Raw genomic sequence first — 9,269 nt, 5'->3', positions numbered from 1 at the left:
GAGGTTGTCAAGGTGAAGATTCAGCAAAGCCCTGTGTGGAGTCCCCTTTATAATTCTGGACATTATTTTACAAATGAGGAAACTACGTTCAAGGGTTTCATGTACAGAAATAAAGAAGACATGAATGATGCATAGGCCAATGGATGCATTCCAAATGGTGCTAAGAATTAGTGAGAAACTACATCGGGGGAGGGGCTTTGGTCTCTGAAATAAGCTAAGTTGACAGTAACTTGAAGGTAGACTTTTGGGATAGAGTCTCATAAAGGCTGGGCTTGAGTTCACTGTGGAGCCAAGGATGACCTTGAGCTTCTAATTCCCCTGCCTCGAGTTCTGAGGTGCTGAGATTACAGGCATGAGCCACCAAGCAGCCCAGGGCCTTATGCACTCTGGCAAGCACTTGTCCAACGGAGCTACATTCCCAGGCCCAAAGAACGACTCTTGAAAAGGCTACATGAAGGCTTGTTCTTGAAGAATGGTCAGGTAATCCTGTCTGTCACCCTGCTGTAAATCTGATCTAGAACTCTGGCATTGTTACATCACGTGAGTAGCCCACTGAGGCCTGCTCAGAGAGGTAGATCTGGATATGCTGTTAGGGCCAACTGTGGGAGTCTGGTAAGAGAGCATGATGTTGGGATCCCAGCCACAGATACTTTTGTCCAGGTTGTCCCATGAGCTACTCTCCAGGCTGAGAGAAGCCTCAAGTGATCCCAGATGTCCTCCCTGGAGTCTGCCGTGGCAGGCCACCTCTGCTGACTGAGTTCTTTGAACAAGAAGGACCTCCATGCAAGGTCTGCTGGTCTCTTCTGACCCTAACACTAGGACCATGTCACTCCAAAGGAAGCCACTAGGACCTACTCACTCCAAAGGAAGCCATGGGCGGGAGGTTCTGTGGTCCCAGGTGAGGCCAACAGGCATGTTCTATGGTGGATGACTATAGGCTAGCAGGGGACTTTGAGGAGAGATGGGAAAAAACGAAGTGCGAGGAATCTACATGGACTTTTGATGAATTTCATGGGAGAAGACAACAAAGAAAAAAAATAGCTCATAACTGAGGTGTGATTGTACCCAGAGATGGTTGTGCTTTGGAAAGCTGGACTGGCTTTGCCTGAGATAGATTTCAACACACACCAACAGCATATGTATACACATGCGCACATACATTCATAAACATACACATATACACCTGTGCACAATATACACATTTACATACAACACACGTGCATACACACATACATATACAGACACACACATTTACACACACACTCCATACAGTTCCTAGTTAAGGGAATGCTAACATTTCTTTCTAATTGAATTTTACATTAGCTTAGGTTATCAGAGTTTTCCTGCTGAGCTCACATCCACTAAAAGTTCCTGTCAGAGCTCCCTGGGTGGTTTATTGGCAGTCCATAGTGCTGCTGCTGTGTGCTGAAGAAGAAGAAGAAAAAGAAACTGGAGAGGAAAAGAGATGGTGTTAAAATTAATTAAGAAGCTAAGACAGAACTGTAAATCAACCAAATCCTGGAGCTGCTTCTCAGCTGACACAGACTGATGATGAATTAGTGAAAGGCCAGGCTCATGTGGGCAAGATGCTGTCCCTGATGTGTGTGTGGCCAGCAAGGCTTTGAGGAGTGTCTGCCTGGGATGTGCTGTCTCCCAGCAGGGTGAGAGAGGAAGTTTTTCTGCACACTTCCAATTGCTGCAATAACATTGTCCTGCCAGAAATTCAGGGAAGTGTCCCAAACCAGCCCCGCCTGTAGCCAGCTGTGTGCTTTGGACAAGTCTCCTCACCCGCTGGAATCTCTACTACTTTATCTCTGAAATGACAGCACCAGTTTGCCCTTTAGCTGAGTGTGGACCGTGTGCAGGGCTGACCCACAGGAGTTAGGACAGCGCCGTCATTCCCACAAGAGTAGGCATGCCTCGTTGAGTAAGTGTCCCATGCAAGATGACTTCAAACACTGCCTGTTTACCCAATGAGCCCTAAGAAAAGATTGTGATAAATATGAAACAGCGTTGTTCTGTAAGTGAAATTGACAGGTGACTCTGTAATAGTCTGGTGTTTCAGTGGCATGTTGCCTACTTCAACTCACATATGGTATTTATGAATTTATGAGGATTGATTACCATACTAGTCATTTTAATTATACACTTAAAATCATATCATTTTTACAAAGCAGAAGCAGTAGTTTTATTGACAACACATTATTTCCAGTCAAATTCTTCTAATGTGCCTTTGATATCATTGTCCTTCTAAAAATTAATTTTAAATTTTCATACAGATCTATATGTGGAGCGTATTTCTCCTTGTTCACCAAGTCCCTCCACCCTTCCAATCATCACAACGCCCCCCCATTTATTACTTGTTCTCTTAGACAATTTTACTACTACTTTCATTTAATATGTACGTTCATGATTTTATGAGACCATATAAAATCCAGGAACCACCAATGGAAGAAATGTGGTGTTTGTCTTTCTGAGAATGACTTGATTTGCTTAACAGGATTAATTCCAGTCACATTCATTTTCCTGCAAATAACGTAACTTCGGTCTTTGTGGCTGAAATTTATATATAAATTTTCTTTATTCCTTTGTTGTTGGAGATCCTCCTTCCTCCTCTGCTTCTAGAACCATCCTCACTGGTTCCCAAAGACAAGCACCACCTTTCCTCTCTCACAGTCTAGCTCCAGGCAAGCTGGAGAGTGAGGAAAACAATGTCAACTTTCTCTCACCAGGGACTACCTGTTGAAGAAGAGGCCTTGATAAACTTCTAGGGTTAGAAGATAAAACCCTAACCTTAGGCTGAAGACAGTGTCTTTAAAAGGCAATTAAGCATCCTTAAACTGAAGCAACACACTAAACTACTTGGAACTGGAATTCAGTGGAACTCGGGGTGGAGGTAAGTGGAGGAGGGTAGGTGGGGTGGAGAGAAGAAGGGTGGCCAAGCCTCGTGGCTGAGTGGCTGTCAGCTCAGAACAAGGAAGCGATTCAGAGTGTGAAGACATTTGTCCTGATGCCTCCCAGGGTTCCTCAGCTCTGACCATTTCATAGACCTTCAAAAAGCGGGCAGAGGAGTTGGAGCAGCTTCTTCGTGGAAACTGAGGGGGAAAGGCAAGTTTCACACAAGTTATAGTGAAGTAAACACAGCATCCATGGATTGGGGGGCAGAGGGAGACAGACAGAGAAGCTGAAGGAATTTAGTGGCCGCAGGAACAGGAGCCAAGGCTAAGCACAAACAGGCTCCGTAGTGACAGAAGGTGCTTTGGCTGGTGTGTGTGTGCGTGTGTGTTTCACAGGCCTTGGAATAAGTGAAGCCGATCTGTGGTTAGATGGGGTTCTTGGAGTACTGTGTGGGACCTACACGGAGCTAGACCAATTTCATAATAGCCCTGGCAGGCATGAAGATATTCCGAAGTGACACTTGTGTCCTTCCATTGCCTACCAGACTATCAAAAAATGATTCTCCACAAATCAGAATTTCCCATGAATCTCATGGTATCAGCCAGAACTTTTCTACCAGAAGGATTTTGCACAGTTCTGGCAACCCGTCAGAGCAGGACAGAGAGACTAGAGGCAGAGAATGATGGAGGGACCTACCACACCTCAGCCAGGGCTGGTTGGTTATGCATGTCTCCTGCCTTCTGTTTAAACCAAAATCTCAAGTCAAGACCTGAAAGACAGACTTGAGGATACAGGGGACCTCTTTGTACCTCTGCCAGATATGGCCACACTGACTAAATCTCCCTTTTCTTCTTTTCATTATTACTTTTTACAACTTCATTTAATTTGAATTGGCCCACTGAGAACTGGTGGCCAGGCCTAGGGTATTAGGGTTAACAGGGCAAGTCACGTGACAATTTGACTCATGCACTTCAAGGGTGGGCCCTGCTGAAAGGTCAACACTCTTCAGTGGTGAGTCTGCTCCACTGGCCCCAGCAACTGGTCTCCCAGTTTGGGGTCTCTGTATTAGAAGGAAGAATTCTGTGATCTCTCAGCTCTTCAGCCTTCATAAGGTTTTATGCTGCCATCTGAGATGTTACTTGATTTTTCCTTTCTAGCAATACGGCAAGAACTTCAGAGACCCTCACTGCTGGTCTTCCACGGTGGCACTAGCTGTCACTTTGGCCTGTTAAGTTCATGCTGGTCCCTGTCCCCAAATTGGAGGTACTCTCTTGTTAAGCACAGCATCCCTCTCTCAACCTGATCCCCATCCTCACAGTCCAGGACCAGCTGGCCAGGCGCCTGTGGATTTAAGGGCGTTCACAGCTCTTCTGCCAAGGACAGTGTCCTCTGACCTCTGTGTCCCCAGAGAACTGATTCCTGACCGGGGTCCCTGCTTCCTTCAGACATTCCTGTGTGCTGGCAGAAGTGTCCACGTTGGTTGCGGGAACCCCTGACGGCTGTCCTCGCTGCAACTTCTGACCTTTCTACAAGTTACTTCCTTGGGGGATTATTAAATAGTGATGTGCCAGGACACCCCCAGACTTGGAGGCTCTCAGAGCTCCGGCTGGCTCTCCTGGTGGTCAGCCTTCCCGTCACAGTTGTGCAGGATGTCTGGTTCTGGATATGTGGACTCTGTCCCTACTCTCCTTCTGTCACTCCTTTTCCTCTGGCTTTTCTCATCGGGGCCCTTTTGGCCAGAGTGCTAGTTGAGCCATTGCTGGCCATCTGGAAAGATGGGGACAAACACAAAGAAAGCCCGTTCTAGCTCTTCTTGGCTGTTTACTCCCTTCATGCCCAGCAGCTGGACATTTGAAAAGTGCCCCAAGAGCCTGGCATGGCTTCTAACACATCTTTCAGCTTCTTAAGAAACCTTGCCTATTGGCTATTTAGATGATAGAATTCTCTCCTGGTTCTCCAAACTCCACCTTTAATGGCTGATTAATTTATTTTGCACACTACATGGCAGCCACTGTGCTAAATACTTTGCTTCTATTGTCTCGCTGAATTTGTATCACAATCCTGTAAGCTGGGAACTGTATGCTTCCGGCATTTTACAGAAGTGGTAACTGAGGCTGTGAGAGGTTAGAAAACGACCAAATCCATATTGACACAGCTTAGTCAACAGCTTAGGGGCTTATGTCTGTAAGTCATTTCCTATACCATAAGGTGCTCCCTCCATCCTGCCCGTATATGGGTAGATGGGTACAGGTAGCTTGCATCCTTAACTTAGCACATGGTATTTCTATAGTAGCATGTGGAGGAAGACACTTAGGTTGATGGATAGGTGAGTGAATGGTGGGGTAATAGGCAGAGAGGTGGAGAGGAGAATGGGTTGGCAGGTGAATGTATGGGAGGAGAGATGGATGGGTGAGTGGTTAGATAATGGGTGGACAGGTGAATTATGGGAAGAGTGATGGATGGATAGATGAGTGGGTAGATAATGGGTAGATGAATGGGTGGAAAGCAGACATGTGAATGGGTGGATGATGGGCAGAGGGATGGAGTGGACTTCTGGTGATCAAAGGATGTTTGTACAGAAAAGCGTTTTGGAATACAAGGCGCTCCAATACTGGAGCTATCCTTCCCTGGTCTCTTCTCTCCAGACCCACCAGTCTGTTCTGTTCCTATGAGGAGGGCTTTCTCCAGGTCCTCACCCACAGAGGATAACAGCAGCTGTGCTGCCTTCAGCAGCTACTTCCGCCCAGGGTTTATTTTCCCAGATGCTTCATGCTAACTTTGGAATTCAAAATAAGTTTGCCCAGGAAGTCTTCATTTTCTTTAGGAGTGACTGTCATCTGATCTCTGTGGGGCCCCGTGTCCTAAACCTGACTCAACAGCGTCTGTCTGTGGGATGCACTGTTTATGTCTGAGTCTAAGATACTCTGCTCTGCCAAAAGCAAGGATATCTGCACCTCCCAACACACTGGAGCTGTGCCTAGGCCTGTACGCAGCTCACTCTTTTAACCCAGAACAAGCTCATGGGAAAGGTGAGCTTGCAAGATAGAGACCAACTTACCCATCAGATCCACAATCCCCTTCATCTCCAAACCCTTGCCTATCATCCTCCAATCCACACAGCGTCTAGACCCTCACATGGATCCAGATGGCAAACTCATTCTTGCTAAAGCATTCACGACTTACTGCTTTTCTTTACCATTAGAAAGAGTTCTTCCAACAAAGCAATGACAAAATCAGAGGCAAAGTCACCCAAATAGCTCCATGCCAGTGATACTTGCTGTCCTTGCCATTCTGGCTCATACGTTCTAGGCTGTTCAGTTTTTCATAACTAGTTTTATGTATTCGCTGGTTAAAGTTATTATGAAGTCAAGTGGGTCAGAGAACAACTCAATGCCAAGCTCTTTTCCCATTGACTCTTGGGTCTCTGAAAAGGCTCTTTCTATCATCCTCAGACTGAGGGCTTGGGACACAAGCATGGTGACTCTCTCACCAAGCCAAGTCCCTTGGCCAATGTCTCACTACAGGAGCTACAACTTGTCAGAAGTGGCCTGGTCCTGCACCGTACCTAGATTTATCTGTCCCTTCAGGGTGACCAGGAGACCCTGGCCATGAAGACAGGGCTGAGGCATGGCCTTTGGCTGGCCCCCACTTTCATTAACAAGGGCCTGTATGTGGGAAAGTTGACTTAGCATCACAGGACAGTTATCGAGATGGTGTCTAAAATCCACATTTTGACCCAGGCATAAAATTGAAGAAAGGAAACGTGGCATTTATCCTTCTTTGGTTTCACCCTGAGCTTTTCAGTAAACTCAACATGCCCGGCTCTAATCTTTCTTGTCTGGCTCTGAGCTAGAATAACAGGCCAACACATTCCTAGCCAACGTGAAAACAGATTAAACTTTCACGCTCCATGAACTGTGAACAAACCTGCAGGTTACAGGTATACCCCTGCTCCTGGCAAGCCCATGCTTGGGCCCCAAGCTCCTTTCTTTTTTAAACAAGAAAAGGATTCTGTGAAGGGACCATGTCCTCCTGGCGGGGGCAACCTTCTGTGGGCACCTTTGTGAAGACTGGAGAAATGTGTGCAGTCTTCCAGGTGGTTGCAGTGCCCCCAGGCACATGGCTGGTCCAGTAGAGCACAGAGGGATTTCATGCCTTCTGTGAATGAGAGTAAGGCACCCCTGGCCTCTGGGCCACGCAGCTGCTCTTGGAGGACCTCTGCCTGCCCCAAAGATAAAGGTGTCTTGGCTTTGGGAATGCTGTTGTAGTTTTGCTGGCCATAGACCTGGAGAACAGCAACTGTGTCTGTGACTGGGCAATGAGGGGAGTCAGCAGACTGACGGGTGTCAGCATCGATTGCCTGCTGGTTCAAGGCCTCTGTCATCACTGCCCACACAGCAAAAAGGAACTGAATATCAACCAACACAAACTGCAGACTTCTCGGAAACCTTCCCATCAGAGCAGCTCACAGATGTGCAAAGGGTTCTTCATAAAGATGGAGCTAGAGCATTCTTGGGGGGCTTCTCCCTGGCTATAGGCAAAACTGCTCTGAACTTACCCTAAAATGTTCCTGATAGCTGGAGGGGGGTGTTAGTTTGAGCTTTCCTTTAGTATAAACATGTTGCATGGCTTCTGTCTGAATGCTTCCTGAATGCTTACATGTTTGTGTTTTAATTGTACTGTAGACGAAAAAGAAAATTTCCCGTCAAGTCAAATACCAACCATCCACCCCTATTTCCATCTTCCCTACCCTTCTTCCCCTTTCATGGGTTTCCTCAGAGACCATCCTGAAAAGGAGATTCAATGGGCAGGAAGGTTTATGAGCCAAACAGAGCTCAACCTATGGGGAAGTAAAAGAAACAGAATTAGGGGACCACAGCACAGTTGTCATGGGAACCACAATCTGGCAACTCCAGAAGAATCCCTTTCCTCCAGCATCTTAGGTAAGGGCCTTATTGGTGCAGGATGCCTGTCCTTTAATTACTGTGACCAGGTCAAGAGTGATTATGACTAGACACAGATGACATGACCCCAGTTATCTGGAAAATAAAAACAATTGTTGGTGCCAGCAGGACGGCTCAGTGGGTTAAAACACTTGCACCAACAAGCCTGGGGCCCTGAGCTCAGTCCCTGGAATCCACGTGGTGGGAAGAAAACCAACTCCCTTAAATTGTTTTCTGACTTCCTTCCACACAGGCACTGTGCCATGCACACACCTCTTCCCCGAGACTAAATAAATAAAGGCAAAAATATATAAAATAAAAATTTATTGGATGGACAAAAACAGCATGTAACTATAGACCTCTAAATACACCCCTCAAACAGTAACTAAACACGAAAGGATTCGTGAAAGCAGGAAGCTAGGGGAAGTACTCAGTTAGTGTGTTTCTTCCTCTGTAGGCATGAGAACAAATACAGCCTCAAGTCTCGGGGGCTAACAGGTGCTGATACAAGTCAACACAGGATCAAACTCCAGCCCCGAGTGTGAACTGCGCCTGAACCTTTCTGAAGAATAAAGACTGTTCAGCAATCATCTTCCAGCGTGTCAATCCGTTACCTCTCTTCACTTCCTCAGCCGGTTGAGCATGGGTCATCAGACCCATGAAGAGGATGCTTCAATAGGCAGAAAGTATTTCTCAAGAGAGCCAGTGTCCAGGATGGTCCTGACCAGAGCCAGTGTGTCTGGATGAAGTGAGGGTTAATCCCTGCATCCATATGGAGAATCAGCAATGTCTAGTAGCTGAGAATGGGTCAGTCACGTCTGTCTTTCCCTCCTCAAAGCTGAGAATGTCTTTGGCACCTCTTAAAGAAGGAAAGGACAGAGAGTTCTGGGCCTTTGGCAGCAAGCCTCCCTGTTCATACCCTTACTTCAGCACTACACTGTGGCCAGCTGGATGTCCCAACACTCCCCAAACTCCAGGATCACTACATTCTGCACCCTCACCATGCCTGCCACTCCTCTGTGAGAACACACTTTTTCTCACACCCATAACTCACCCTCAGAATCCAGTCCCCTTCTCAAAGCCAGCTTCAAAGTCCTTATGATACCTTTCCTCAGCTGTCTTCTTGATAACTTTAATCTCCTCGTGAAACAAGCATTGTTCCTTGTGTTGTGTTAACTTTAATGATAAGCGTCATAACTTTAAAAACAAATATCTAGAACCTCCCATGTACCAGGCACAGGAGGTGGAGACATGTGCGATTAAAATTAACTAGGCCAGTATGGTAAATATAGTTAGTAGTCCAGAGAGCGTGTATTTCCGCTTGCCAGTTTCTAAGACGTTAACATTCATTTGCTTGTTTTAGCTCATGCTTTAGACAGTTCCACCACCAGCCTGCTGTGGGATGGTCTGTATGTCAAATTGCTCTGA

The 9,269-nt window shown here is 46.5% G+C and overlaps 1 long non-coding RNA gene across 1 annotated transcript; it reads left to right on the top strand.

Annotated features, from left to right (window-relative positions):
* Positions 1–537: 537 nt before the first annotated feature.
* On the top strand, positions 538–8,433 carry LOC131913512 (uncharacterized). Its single transcript, XR_009379905.1, has 3 exons — positions 538–898; positions 5,723–5,927; positions 8,299–8,433. It is a non-coding gene; the product is annotated as an uncharacterized LOC131913512 (long non-coding RNA).
* The last annotated feature ends 836 nt before the right edge of the window (positions 8,434–9,269 follow it).

This window comes from Peromyscus eremicus, chromosome 6, assembly GCF_949786415.1.
Source record: "Peromyscus eremicus chromosome 6, PerEre_H2_v1, whole genome shotgun sequence".
In the NCBI taxonomy this organism is placed as follows: Eukaryota; Metazoa; Chordata; class Mammalia; order Rodentia; family Cricetidae; genus Peromyscus; species Peromyscus eremicus.
The sequence above is the reverse complement of the archived record's forward strand: the minus strand, read 5'-3'. Positions and strand labels throughout refer to the sequence as shown.